This window comes from Panthera onca, chromosome X, assembly GCF_046562875.1.
Source record: "Panthera onca isolate mPanOnc1 chromosome X, mPanOnc1 haplotype 2, whole genome shotgun sequence".
Lineage (NCBI taxonomy): Eukaryota > Metazoa > Chordata > Mammalia > Carnivora > Felidae > Panthera > Panthera onca.
The window spans coordinates 13,594,227-13,608,317 of record NC_138357.1 but is presented as its reverse complement, the minus strand read 5'-3'; the positions used below and the strand labels follow the sequence as shown (position 1 = coordinate 13,608,317).

Sequence of the window (14,091 nt, the reverse complement as noted above, 5' to 3'; positions counted from 1 at the left end):
AAAGGGAAATAGCAGAATAGGGGTCCCTCTTTCTTTGGGGTTTAATCTTCTTCTTGGGCTGCAGGGAACAAGATATAAAACTAAATTCAAATGAAACACTCATGTTTAGAACTCAGATGCTTTGATAAAATTTATTTATTTAAATTCAAGTTAGTTAACGTACAGTGGAGTATGGGTTTCAGGAGTAGAACCCAGGGATTCATCACTTACATATGCCACCCAGTGCCCCTCCCCACAAGTGCCCTCCTAATGCCCATCCCCCATTTAGCCCATCCCCCCCCCCACCTCCCCTCCGGCAACCCTCAGTCTGTTCTCTGTATTTAGAGTCTCTTATGGTTTGCCTCCCTCTCTGTTTTTATCTTATTTTTCCTTCCCTTCCCCTATGTTCATCTGTTGTATTCCTTAAATTCCACATATGAATAAAATCATATGATATTTGTCTGTCTCTGACTGACTTATTTCGCTTAGCGTAATACATTCTAGTTCTATCTACATTGTTGCAAATGGCAAAATTTCATTCTTTTTGACCCCTGAGTAGTATAGTATTCCAGTGTGTGTGTGTGTGTGTGTGTGTGTGTGTGTGTGTGTGTGTGTGTGTGTATACACACATCTTCTTTATCCATTCATCAGTCCATGGACATTTGGGCTCTTTCCCATAATTTGGCTATTGTTGATAGTGCTGCTATAAACATGGGGGTGCCTGTGTCCCTTCAAGTCAGCGTTTTTTTTATTCTTTGTATAAATACCTAGTAGTGCAATTGCTGGGTCAAACAGTAGTTTTATTTTTAACTTTTTGAGTAAACTCCATACTGTTTCCCAGAGCGGCTGCACCAGTTTGCATTCCCACCAACAGTGCGAAAGGGAGAACCCGGATGCTTTAAAAGCACTAGGGATTATGGTCTGCAACTTGCCCAGAACCCAAAGAAAAATCTCTGGTCAGCTGTTAGATGGATTGCAATATGTGTTGAAAGAAAAAAACTCTTAGTCTTGTGTTGTAGATGTGAGTTTCGGAAACAATTACATATGCGTAAATATTTTTTAAATATTTATTTATTTTTGAGAGGCAGACACAGAGAGAGACAGCGAATTCCAAGCAGGCTCCACACTGTCAGTGGCAGAGCACGATGCGGGGCCCAGAGTCACGAACCGCAAGATCACGACTTGAGCCAGAATCCAGAGTCGGATGCCTAACCGATTGAGTCACCCAGGCGCCCCTACATATATGTGAATATTAAACTTAGCTCTACACCTCCTATTTCTACTGAAGACAGAAAACTTAACCTTACCAATTCAGTGTAAACTCTGTCGTTTCTGGGTTATATCCTGTTTTCAGCCTGCTCTAAGTAAATACTTAGAAAATCCAGGATATCTTCTCCCCCGTTTTATTTCCTTCTTCCTGCCAGGTAGGCAGCAGGAGGTCTCATAGGGTCCTTCGATCAGTCTCAGTTCCAGGTTGGCATCTACTGTCCACGCGATTCCGCTTCCTGTTCTTTGTAGTCCTTTGGCAAATGACATCCCGCTTCTTCCCCCTAAACTGAAAGACAAGGACAACACGGAGGTGGGGGAAAGACAGAGTGAGCTCTGCAAACAAGAAGAGCGAGAGGGAATGTAGTAGGATGACCAACCGTCCTGGTCTGTCCAGGCTGCGTGGACATTGCTACATCCACGGCTGAAGTGCCCAAGTCCCCCTCTAACACCTGATTGCCCTGGCCCCTGCAGATTCTGTATCGGCCTCGCTCTGACTGTGCAGCCCCCTCAAGTCCCCTGGTCTACTTTTAAGCACCATCCCAAAGCAACAAGAGCCAGGAGAACACGTCAGGCGACGTCTTTCTAACCATTCCGTACTGGCCTTGGCGTTAGCAAGGTGTGGTAGGGTGGAGGCCTATTTCCCTACTGGCCCCAGAATATGCCTTGATCAGAGGACAGAGGATGCCTCTGCCTGCTCAGATGGCAAAGAAAGAAGCAGAGAGGCTCCGAGAAAGGAAGCAAAGGGGCAGGTTGCTTAGCCTGCCTCTGGTCTGGCCAGAAAGAGTCTGGGTCATCCGGACCCGCTCACCAGAGGAGGATGGATCCCATGGACATCTAGCTACGCTGTAACATCCAGGGACCAACCGAGCTTTCTTCTTCCCCCGCCATCAACTAGTTATTTCTGTTATTTTCCCCTATCTTTCCAGTTAATATTGTGAGGCATCAGCTCATGTCAGTTATGTTGGCATTTCAAGGAAACACTCTTTCCCACAAGGCAGAAGCTCGTGTAAGGTGATCTTTACCCATTCTCCCAGAAGCTTTGATGACTGAAGTCCCCAAATAATCTCATTCGCAAAGGGTCTAATGATGACGGCATATTGTCCTTCCCATTAGTTTACAACCGCATACTGGTTTTTTTTTAAAGAGATCCCTTCTCAGTGCAAAAGATAAAGCTTTTTGATCAAGTACGTACACATCTTAGGAAATGGATAGCTTTTTTTGACATGGAAATTATAATGCTGGACTTATTATAGGAGTAGCTGAAGGAAGCATGTGTTCAAAATTCTCCCAACAGCAATTCAGCCATATGTACAAAGAAGGCTTAAAAATGTGTTCATGCATATCCTTTGTTTCAATTGCACTTCTAGGAATTTATGGTAAAAAAGAAAGATATATGCACAAGACTGTACTCGGCATGTAGAAAGGTACAAAAAGAATGTCACTTCCACTCTAACAATGAGAAAACACTGGGTAATTTATAAGAACATAACATATCTTCAGCCCAACAGAAATCTGAAGTCACAGGGGAAGCAAGTAAAATGAGTTCCAGGGTGACTAAACCCTCTTAGAAAGGAGACACGTGATCTATTTCATCTTTGGCCAGCAGAGTGAAAAATGAGGCTGCCACACAAGTGGTGGCAGCTAACATTTTAGTGAATTCTTTTTTTTTTTTTTAAGTAGGCTCCACACCCAATATGGGGCTTGAACTCACGACCCCGAGATCAAGAGTCACGTGCTCTACTGACTGCACCAGCCAGGCACCCCATCTTTATGAATTCTTAAAGGCCAAATATGGGCTAGCATATTTGGAACAGCTAAGTTTGGGGGCGCCGGGGTGGCTCAGTTGGTTGAGCGTCCAACTCTTGATTTCAGCTCAGGTCATCATCCCAGGCCATGGAGCCTGCTTGGAATAGTCTGTCTGCCTGTCTCTCTCTCTCTCTCTTCTCTCCCTCTCTCTGCCCCTCTCCTCCGCTTGTGTGTGCACTCTCTCTCTAAAATAATATATATATGGAATATATATGATATATATATGTATGGACTTGCTAAGTTGCAAAGAGCTAAGAGCCATAGACATTAGGAGAGCCCACAGTCACTTCCACAGACCTCCACTGGGTGTTCACTAGAAAGACTTAAGGGAAGGCAGGAGACGGGGGAAAACTCCCTGGGGTAACTCAGGCACGCAGGAGGTGGTAGCTGCCGCTGGGGGACTAGTACAAAGTCCCACCTGCTTCCCTAAACCTCCTCATTTACGAAGCAAAAGTATTAAGCCACTGGTGGAATGACAGCAAATCCTTTTGTTCCCATCCACGCTCCAAGCAGAAATCTATTGCTTTAGGACAAGAGATAGAAGCAAGAACCCTCTGTCCCTACAGGAGGGGCAGGATTCCATCCTGGGCTCAGGATCCTGCAAAGATACCACGCATTGACCCATATCATCTAGGAGAAGGGAAAAGAACTCCCATACTAGACCAACCACAAAAACAAGGCACAGTTTGGCTGCCACAGGGAAGAAGGGCAAGGACACGGAGAGAAACCTACCCTTGAGACCCAAGTAAACAGCACTTGTCCAAGAAAGAAGCTGAACCAAAACAAAACCTTTCCACCCTTACCAAGAGCACAGCACTGAGTAACAAGCAACAGCAGTTAAGCAAGAATGTAGAGAAGCCAACCTCTGCAGGGTATGTGTATAACAACTAGTAATTTCCCCAGGGAGGGTAATAAAAACACTGAGGAAAACCCATCAGCACCCCAATCCCATTATAAGAACAAAGTAACGGCAACCAAAATCTGGAGGAACTCGAAGACTGTGGCGCATTTAAGGTAAAGGTAGCAACAATAAAACCCACCCCCCATGGAACAACCGACTAGAATGACTCATCTCCTAATGCTAATGGCCTAACATAAGAAGAGGCGGACTCATTGGTATATTGAATACCATCTCCCCCTATTGCCAATGTTCTGCTATCCATACTGCACAGAAATCAGTAAGAAATAAGAAACACAAAAAAACAAGTTAAACACACACAGGCACACACAGAATCAAGAGATGACATAATCAACACAACCAGATTCGGAGCTGAACCATTTGTTGGAATTTTAAATTTTTAAACAGGGACGTAAAAAACAAACAAACAAACAAACAAACAGGGATTTTAGGGGCACCTGGGGTGGCTCAGTCAGTTGGGTGTCTGACTTTGACTCAGGTCATGATCTCACAGTTCATGGGTTCAAGCCTTGCATTGGGCTCTGAGCTGACAGCTCAGAGCCTGGAGCCTGCTTCGGATTCTGTGTCTCCCTCTCTCTCTCTGCCCCTCCTTCACTCATGCTGTCTGTCTCTCTCTCTCTCTCTCTCTCAAAAATGAATAAATGTTAAAATTTTGAAATAAAAAACAGGGACTTTAAAATAAATATTATTCATATTTTAAAGGCAGAAAGTATGCTACTAGACAGAAATTTCAGTATATATAAATAATCAACAATGGAAGAAATGGTAAAAACTAAAGGAAACCTAAAATCTATTGTTTTCACATTTTAATTGTTTAAAAAAATTTTTTTAATGTTTATTTATTTTTGAGACAGAGAGAGACAGAGCATGAATGGGGGAGGGCCAGAGAGAGAGGGAGACACAGAATCGGAAGCAGGCTCCAGGCTCTGAGCTGCCAGCACAGAGCCTGACGTGGGGCTCGAACTCACGGACCGTGAGATCATGACCTGAGCCGAAGTCAGACGCTTCACCGACTGAGCCACCCAGGCACCCCACATTTTAATTGTTTAAAAGAGAATTGATAACTTCACATTCTGAGTAACTTGGAGAAAGCATGGCCCATGCTCTTTCCCACTGAGATCAGTTATAAAATCTTGATAGAATGTGTGAGCTATCGAGAGCTCTGAAAAGTAAATAGCAGGTAGATTGAAGCAGGAGATCGTAACTCAAAAAATTACCAAGTGTGCAGTGAGTTTACCCTTTTCTACCTCCCCACTATCTTCCAGCCTAGACTTAATGCAGCCTAAAACCTGGAAGCGGGAATTGGCGTGGACAGAGAATGCTTCAGGAGACACCTTATAGCCACTGCTCCATGAGCAGGAAAGTAACTTGCTAATGCTCAAAGTGGAGGAAATCTACATTTAAAATTTTTTCTCCACGCTGTCACACTCCAGCCTTCAAGAAATCCTGGATCATGGGTTTGATATTCTGATCTACTCTCTCTCCGTGATCTCATTTGTCCTTTTGCTTCCCTGGGCAAGAAATCCCGGATCAGAGGAAGTAGCAATAACGAAAGCAGCAGCCGGGTCTGGTAAGAGGCAAAACCTCTTGAGGGAGAAGAACCAGTCTCTCCAATCAAAAGAGCTAAGATCCATAATGCATTGCTGTTCTTCCCCTGCGTTCTCCCACAGACCGCGGCAAGTGTGGACATGGGGAATGCACAGCAGCGTTAGGGTTAACACGGCCCCGGGTGTTGAGACAGAGGACCAAAATCGGGAGGCCCAGGGAAGCAAAAGGACGCATGAGATCACAGAGAGAGAGGAGATCAGAATATCAAACCCATGAGGTTGTTTATGAAATCATGAGCACGTGTGAATCTGACCCTAAACAGCATAATGTAACTGTGAGAACTGAAAGAAGGGAGAAGCCCCTCACTCGGGTCCCAGACTAGCCTCTGGGTGACGCAGATAGAGCAAAAATCACTCTGAAAGCGGAACAATGAAAACACAGGCCACAGAAGGCTGGTTGGAAGTGGTGTCCTAAACAACACAGTGTCGACTGCCTGCGAAAAAGCTAAAATGTAGATGTTCTCCATTTGATTTAAACAAAAGCCAGAATCTCATAATATGGCATTTAAAAAAAATTTTTTTTGATGTTTATTTATTTTTGAGAGAGAGACAGAGCACAAGCGGGGCGGGGGGGGGGGGGGGGGGGGGGCGGAGAGTGAGAGAGAGATCGATCCAGAATCTGAAGCAGGCTCCAGATTCTGAGCTGTCAGCACAGAGCCCGACACAGGTCTTGAACTCAAGAACCTCAAGATCATGACCTGAGCTGAAGTCAGACGTTTCACCGACTGAGCCACCCAGGTGCCCCCTCATAATATGGTATTTAAAACACCCAATATAGGGGCACCTGGGTGGCTCAGTTGGTTGAGCATCCAACTTTGGCTCAGGTCATGATCTCACAGTTTGTGAGTTCGAGCCCTGCGTCGGGCTCTATACTGACAGCTCAGAGCCTGGAGCCTGCTTCAGATTCTGGGTCTCCCTCTGTTTCTCTGCCCCTTCCCCACTTGTGCTCTGTCTCTGTCCCTCTCAAAAATAAATAAACATAAAAAAATTCAAATAAAGAAATAAAAATAAAACACCCAATATAAAATCCAAAATGACTAAACATATAAAGAACCAGGAAAATGTAAATTTTAGAACTGAAAAATACAATAACTAAAATAAAACACAGACTGGCTGGGCTCCGTAGCAGAATGGAGAGAACAGAGAAAAAAATCAGCGAAATTGAAGATAAGTCAATATAAATCATCTACTCTGAAAAACAAAGAGAAAAAAATAAATTCAAAAACAGAGCCTCAGGCACGCAGAAACAAAACCAAAGGCTTAACAGTTTTGTCACTGAGATCTCAGAAAGGAGAAGAGAGGGCTGTGCTGAACAAATATTTGAAGAAATTTTGACGAAAAACTTCCCCAACGTGGTGCTGTTTTCTTCTAGCCTCCGTGGGTTCCGATGAGAAATCTCTCACTGCAATTGTTTTCTCCCTATAATCAAGGTGTCATTTTTCTCTCACTGCTTTAAAGATTTTTCCATTGCCTTTATTTTACAAAGTTTAATCATCATGTTTGTTCAAATTTTTTTAATCTGTTCTTTGCCACATTTGGGGAGTTTCCGGCCTTTACTCTTTAAGTACTTTTTCAGCTCTGTTTTCTTGTTTTATCTCCCTCAGGACTCTTACTATATTAATGTTAGATATTTTGCTATAATTCTACAGGTTCCTGAGGCTCTACTCAATTTTTTTTCAATTTTCTTTTTTGTTGTTCCAGCTGCCTGATTCTTTCCTCCACACACCCCCCCAACCCCACCGTTTTGTTGTTGAACCCATGCACAGTTTTCTAGTTCAGTTGTGTTTTCAGTTGTACAAGTTACATTTTGTTTTTCTTTGCATCCTGTCTACATTTGTTAAGGCTTTCTATTCCTTTGCTGTGGTTTTTTATTTTTTCACTTTTTTTAAGTGTATTTGTAATTGCTCCTTTACATAATTTTTTAAACTTTTTTTTACTGTTTATTTTTGAGAGAGAGAGAGAGAGAGACAGAGCATGACCAGGGGAGGGGCAGAGAGAGAGGGAGACACAGAATCCGAAGTAGGCTCCAGGCTCTAAGCTGTCAGCACAGAGCCCGACGCAGGGCTCGAATTCACAAACCATGAGATCATGATCTGAGCCGAAGTCAGGTGCTTAACGGACTGAGCCACCCAGGCGCACCTCTCCTTTATGTAATTTTTATGATGGCTGCCTTTAAATCTTTGTCAGATAATTCTCACACCTAAATCATCTAGATAATCTCTTGATTATCTTTTTTCATTCAGTTTGAGATCTTCCTGGGTTTGTTGTGTGTAATTTTCTATTGAAACTTGGGGAATTCAGTAGGTTGAGCTTCCAACTCTTGATTTCAGCTCAGGTCATGATCCCAAGGGTTGTGGAACTGAGCCCCACATCAATGCTTGGGATTCCCTCTCTCTCTCTCTCTCTCTCAAAAAAAAAAAAAAAAAAAAATTAAAAAAAAGAAATTTGGGGAATATTGTGTTGCGAAACTCTGAATCTAATTCATTTAAACCTTAGTTTTCTTTCTCTGACAGCACTCTGGCAGGATGAGGGTCAAATGGTCTTACTGCTGAGAAGTGGGGTGAGAAATCCAAGTTTCCCACTTGGCCTCCACTGACAGTCACTTAATTGGTCCCTGGCCTGAAGGGGCAGGAGTTCCTGTTATTGCACCCAAATGACCTTCACTGACACCATGAGGTGGGGGCTCATTATTAGCTGCCAGGAATGAAAGTTGGGTTTCTCAGACACTGACTTGGTGGCAGTATTGGGTCACCTTGTTATATCTGCAAACGTGGAACTCCAGGCTCCCCACTCTGGCTTTACTGGTATTAGTGGGAGCAGGGCCACTATGGCAATGGGATGAAGTGTAGCAGAAGTATCATAAAGAGTCTGTCCTGCTAGGCTGCCTCTTTCCTAGTCCTGTGGCTAGAGAGAATGTGCTTTATTTATTAAATGTTTATCTATTTATTTTGAGAGTGACAGAGTGTGTGCAAGTGAGCAGGAGAGGGGCAGAGGGACAGGGAGAGAGAGAATCCCAAGCAGGCTCTATGCTCAGCACAGAGCCTGACACAGGGTTCCATCTCACGACAGTGAGATCATGACCTGAGCCGAAATCAAGAATCAGATGCTCAACTGACTGAGCCACCCAGGCACCCTGAGAACACGCTTTCATTAGGGTGGCTTCTTCTTCTTCTTCTTCTTCCTTTTCTTATTCTTCCTTTTCTTCTTCCTCCTCCTCCTTCTTCTTCCTCCTTCTCCTCCTTCTTCTTTTTTTTGGGGGGAGGGGTGGGGAGGAAGGGGGCTGTGCCCATTGCTGTTTCTGTGTCACTGACTTCTTCAGCTCCAAGTCTGGGACCTAGGAGCAAAATGAAACCCAGGGAACTCAGCACCATGTTGCACCTCAGACCCCGAGGTCCCTCGACAGTTTGCATTCTTCTCCGTGTTTCAAAATCTTTTTATATTTGTTATATAACTTCCAGGGCTTTTGGTTGCACTTAGCAGAAAAGAAGAAAAAGTACGTCTACTCCATCTTCTTTGAAGTGGAAGTCCTCCAAAAATATTTAAGGAATTAAAATGATACAAAGTGTGTTCTCTGGATAAAAAATAAATAAACTACAAGTCAATAACAGAAAGACATCTGGAATACCCTCAAATATTTGGAAATTAAGAGATACACTTCCTTTTTTTAAAGTTTATTTATTCTGAGAGAGAGAGAGAAAGGGACAGCACGAGTGGAGGAGAGAGAGAGAGAGAGAGAGAGAGAATCCCAAGCAGGCTCCGTACTGTCAACACAGAGCCCAACATGGCAGAGCTCGATGTCACGAACCACGAGATCATGACCTGAGCTGAAATCAAAAGTGGGACACTTAACCCACTGAGCCACCCAGGCACCTCAAGGTACGCTTCTAAATAACTTATGAAACAATACAGAAGTCACAAGGAGAATCAGAAAACAATTTGAGTTGAATAAAAATAAAACATACTTTAGTCAAACTTTGTTACATGCAGCTAAACCAGTGTGGACAGGGGGCTTTTACAGCAGTCGATGCATAAATTAGAAAAAAGCATAAGTCTCAAATCAACAATCTGAGCTGCCACCTCAAAAACTAGAAAGAGTACAGGAAATTAAACCCTAAACAAACAAAACGAAGGAAATAATAAAGAGAAGATAAAATTAAGAAAAAAAAACACCACACACAAAAAAATCAATGAAACTAAATTTGGTTTCTTTGAAAAGATCAGTAAAACTGATCCACCCACGAAAAAAGAGGAGACACAAATTATCAACATCCCAAATAAGACTAGTGATATAACTATAGTTTGTAAAGATATTTAGAAGATATTAAGGCCATTTTATGAACAACTTTGTGCCAATACATTTGGTAACCTTATGAAACTGAAATATACACTGAGAAACAAAACCACTAAAGTTACTCCGGAAAAGGAGATCACCTGCATAGCCTTATGACTTACATTAAAGAAACAGAATTTATAGTCAAAACATTCCCACAAACAAAGCCCCAATCCTCAGGTTAAAAACCTCCCCAAAGAAAACAATTGAGCCAAAAGAAGGAATAGTTAACAACTCAGAGCTTATGGGGCCATCTTTATCCTAATACCAAACCGAAGACATTACAAGAAAGAAAGAAAAAAAAAAAACTAGAGAACAATAACCCTTCTGAATACAGATATGAAAAAACCTTAATAAGATATTGGCATATTTAATCTAACAATATATAAAAAGAATAATATAATATACCCAAGTACAGTTTAACCCAAGAATGTAGTCGGTTCAAAACTTTGTCAAAGACCAATAAAGCAATTCATTATAATAAATTTAAAAATTTTTTAAAATTTTCTCACTCTGTGCCACAAAAATATTTGACAAGATTCAACACACACTCACGTTAAAAACTCTCCAGAAACAAGAATAAAAGAGAAATTCCTAACATTGATAAAAAGCATCTATAAAAAACTACAGCCAGCAGATATTCTCTAGAATAAGACAGAGATGTCCACTCTTACCTCTCTTATTCAACACTGTGCTGGAGATCCTAGCTACAAATAAAATAGAAGAAAATACTTTTCCTACTCTCAAATCAAAAGCTATTTGAAAGGGATAACACTACCTTCATTCTTAAAAGACATGATTGTTTCTGTGGAAAATGTCAATGTACTATAAAGCTTCTAGAACAGGGGTGCCTGGGTGGCTCAGTCGGTTAAGAGGCTGATCTTGGCCCAGGTCATGACATCATGGTTTGTGAGTCTGAGCCTGGCATTGGGCTCCATGCTGATGGTGTGGAACCTGCTTGGGATTCTCTCTCTCTCCCTCTCTCTCTCTGCCCCTGCCCCCACTCGCATTTGGATGCTCTCTCTGTCAAAATAAATAAACTTTTTTTAAAAAAGCCTTTAAAAAATTCTAGAACAAATGAGTTGATCAAAGTCATAGGATATAACGTCTACTATATACAAAAATCAGTTGTATTTCTATATGTTAGCAACAAACAATTGGAACTGAAATTTATTTATTTATTTGGAACTGAAATTTAAAATGAAGCATTGCTTTTTACGATACCACCAAAAGGATAAAATAGTTATGTATAATCTAACAAAATACATGCAAGATCTGTATCCTGAAAAAATATCTACATTGCAGCACTGTTTTTAATAGATATACACCACAAGCTAGATAGAACGCCAATAATAGACGACTGGATGAATAATGCAGGGTTCTTTCAAACAGAGGAACGCTTTCAATCACTTAAAAAGATATTGCCGATTATTATTTATCAAAAGGTGTTTTAAGTATTTATGTTTTTTAAAAGTTTAAACCAGCATCCGCGGTAATATTTTGTTTCAAACTACACCCGTGTGTGCAGAAGAATGAACTGCAACACACAGCAAGATTTAAAGAACAAATACCTCTGAGTGACAGACTGTTTAAATTTTTATATCTACTTTATCCGCTCCTCTTCACTTGTATACATAGCTAATGTAATAAAAAATAATAAATATTTTCAGACATTAAATTTGGTCTCCGTTGGCACTCTTGTATGGTTAAGAAGGAATGTTAGGGGGCGATATGCATGTAAAATCTTTCTGAATTTCTCTTCACCCTTACCATCTTCATCGGAGTAGCTCTCTAGGTAAATGTGGCCTCAACCTTAACCTTACCATATTGCGATTTGGAGAGTTCAATTTGACCTTCATATTTTCAACGTTCTGGAATTTCAATGGCATTTCCTATTTCCTTAAGATACTTGGAGAGACACTGATATTTTTGAGATATGCTGATATTTTGACATTCGTATACCATTTTGCATTTTTGAGTTTCCTTTATTTTAGACCTGTTGCGTTGGGCGTGACGTGACACTTCGCTAATTCCAAGATTAGTTTTCATCAAACAATAGTTTAAATGATCACATTTCTATTTGCATTCAAAAATATCATGTAAGTATTCACATCACGTGTACATTTAATGCAGATACTGCTGAGGCAAATAATTTCTGTTTTACTTGTACGGTCTGTATTGGAAAAAAAATCACTATTTTACATCTTGAATGATTATGTTAAAATGTTCCTCAGCAGAAATCAGATCCTGAATTGTCAACAAAGTCTTCTGCCTGATATATACTTTTTTGCAGGTCAGCACCCACTGGTCAGTCACTGGATTTGAAGAAGAACTCTGGCCCATAATATGAATTCTAGCATATGATTATGGAATTGAGTAAAAACACTGGGAACTGACTTAACTGTGACGCATCTACAACATACAGCATATGGCACTTCAGAGAACAGGGTGCTTCGATTCCAAATCCTGGCTTACTGGCCAGGGATCTTGGGGAAGTTACTTCGTCTCTCTCTTGGCCTGTATTTCCTCCCTTGTAAAATCGGGACAATGCCAGTACCTTCCTCAGAGGGATGATATGAAGATTAATGAGGCCACTACATGTAAAGTGCTTAGAATAGTGCCTGGTATTCAACAAATATTCTCTATTTTGGTGAATAAACTGGTGGTTTGGAATAGAGTAGGTTCAGGATACAGATGAAAGGAACGTTGGATTAAAAGACCCTAATGGAGAGCAACAGCAACGCAAGATGGCAGCCACCATGGGCTCGGGAGTAAAGGTCCCTCGCAATTTTCGACTGTCGGAAGAACGGGAAGAAGGCCAGAAAGGAGTAGGGTCTAGAAGGTGATGAAGACCTGACACTTACAAGATGGACAGGGATGATAATTGGGCCTCCAAGAATAATCTATGAAAACCAAATATACAGCCTTAAAATAGAATGTGGACCGAAATACCCAGCAGCAACCTCCCCCCCCCGCCCCCCACTTTGTAAGATTTGTAACAAAAATTAATATGGAGTTAATAGTTCTAATGGAGTGGTGGACCTAAGAGTCATATCAGTGCTAGCAAAATGGCAGAATTCACATAGCATCAAAGTCATCCTGCAAGAGCTCTGGCGCCTAATGATGTCAAAAGAAACCATGAAACTCCCTCAGCTGCCCCACCCCCACCCCCAGGACAGTGTTACAGCAATTAATGAAAAAGAAACACTACAGCCCCTCCCCCTCCCCCAATTTGATTTAAGCGGTCTTCATTTTCCACAATAGTAAATTTTCTAGATATGTCTTGTAGACCTCAAAGTACTAGAAAGGAAGCTCCCATCCAAAGGCAATTTATCTTAAGATACTGTAAACTATACTGATTTTTTTGTCCATGTAAAATGTAAGTTGTGCTATTAAAAAAAAAAGACCCTAATGGATCTAATGACAGCTACGTGACTAGTAAAATATACCAACACTGACCTACTGAGTCCTGAATTTCATATACCTGTGCTAATTGCTAAATCATAGCATTACCTGGATTAATGTAATCTTCCAATAACCATATGGAATAAGCATGAGCATCTCCATTTCGTAAGCAGCGTAACACAGTGGGAATGTTATGGAACCTGGTCTGGATCACCCGGTGGAAGAACCGAGTGACACTCAGAGATCTTGGAAGGCAGGAGGTTGATTTCACACCGGCGGGCTCAGAGGAGATCGCTCCCCAGAGGTCTGAGCCCCCAGCATAAGCAGAGGGAACAACTTCTGGTCTGCTGCTTCCGCATTCCGCATTAGTAGTAATTTGGCCCGAGGCAAGCCAGGTAGGAAGAAGAACCCGGAAGGGGAGTCTTCGGTCAGGGACTGGAATTTCCCTATCAGTCCTGTCGGCCATCTTATAACAGATCTTTCCCTATCAGTAAAAATTCAGATCAAGAATCACATTTCCAGGGTTTGAATCATGGAATAGTGCTTATCAGCTACCTGATCAGGGGTGAATCGTTTAAACATCCAAAGCTGCAGTTTCCCCATCTCTAAACTGGGGACCACTGAAGGCACAAGAGGCCTACATCATGGAATTATTGTGAGAATTAAATGAGCCATTGCATATTAAGGTCTCAGAATAAGCAGCAAGAGTGAGGGGTCCCCAGAGAAAGAAAGAGGAGACAGACACAGGTTCTAGAAAACAAAGAGAAGCCATCTTA

The 14,091-nt window shown here is 41.7% G+C and overlaps 1 pseudogene; it reads left to right on the top strand.

Annotated features, from left to right (window-relative positions):
* The first annotated feature begins 12,657 nt into the window (after window positions 1-12,657).
* LOC145714167 (ubiquitin-conjugating enzyme E2 variant 1-like) lies at window positions 12,658-13,104 on the top strand (annotated as a pseudogene).
* The last annotated feature ends 987 nt before the right edge of the window (window positions 13,105-14,091 follow it).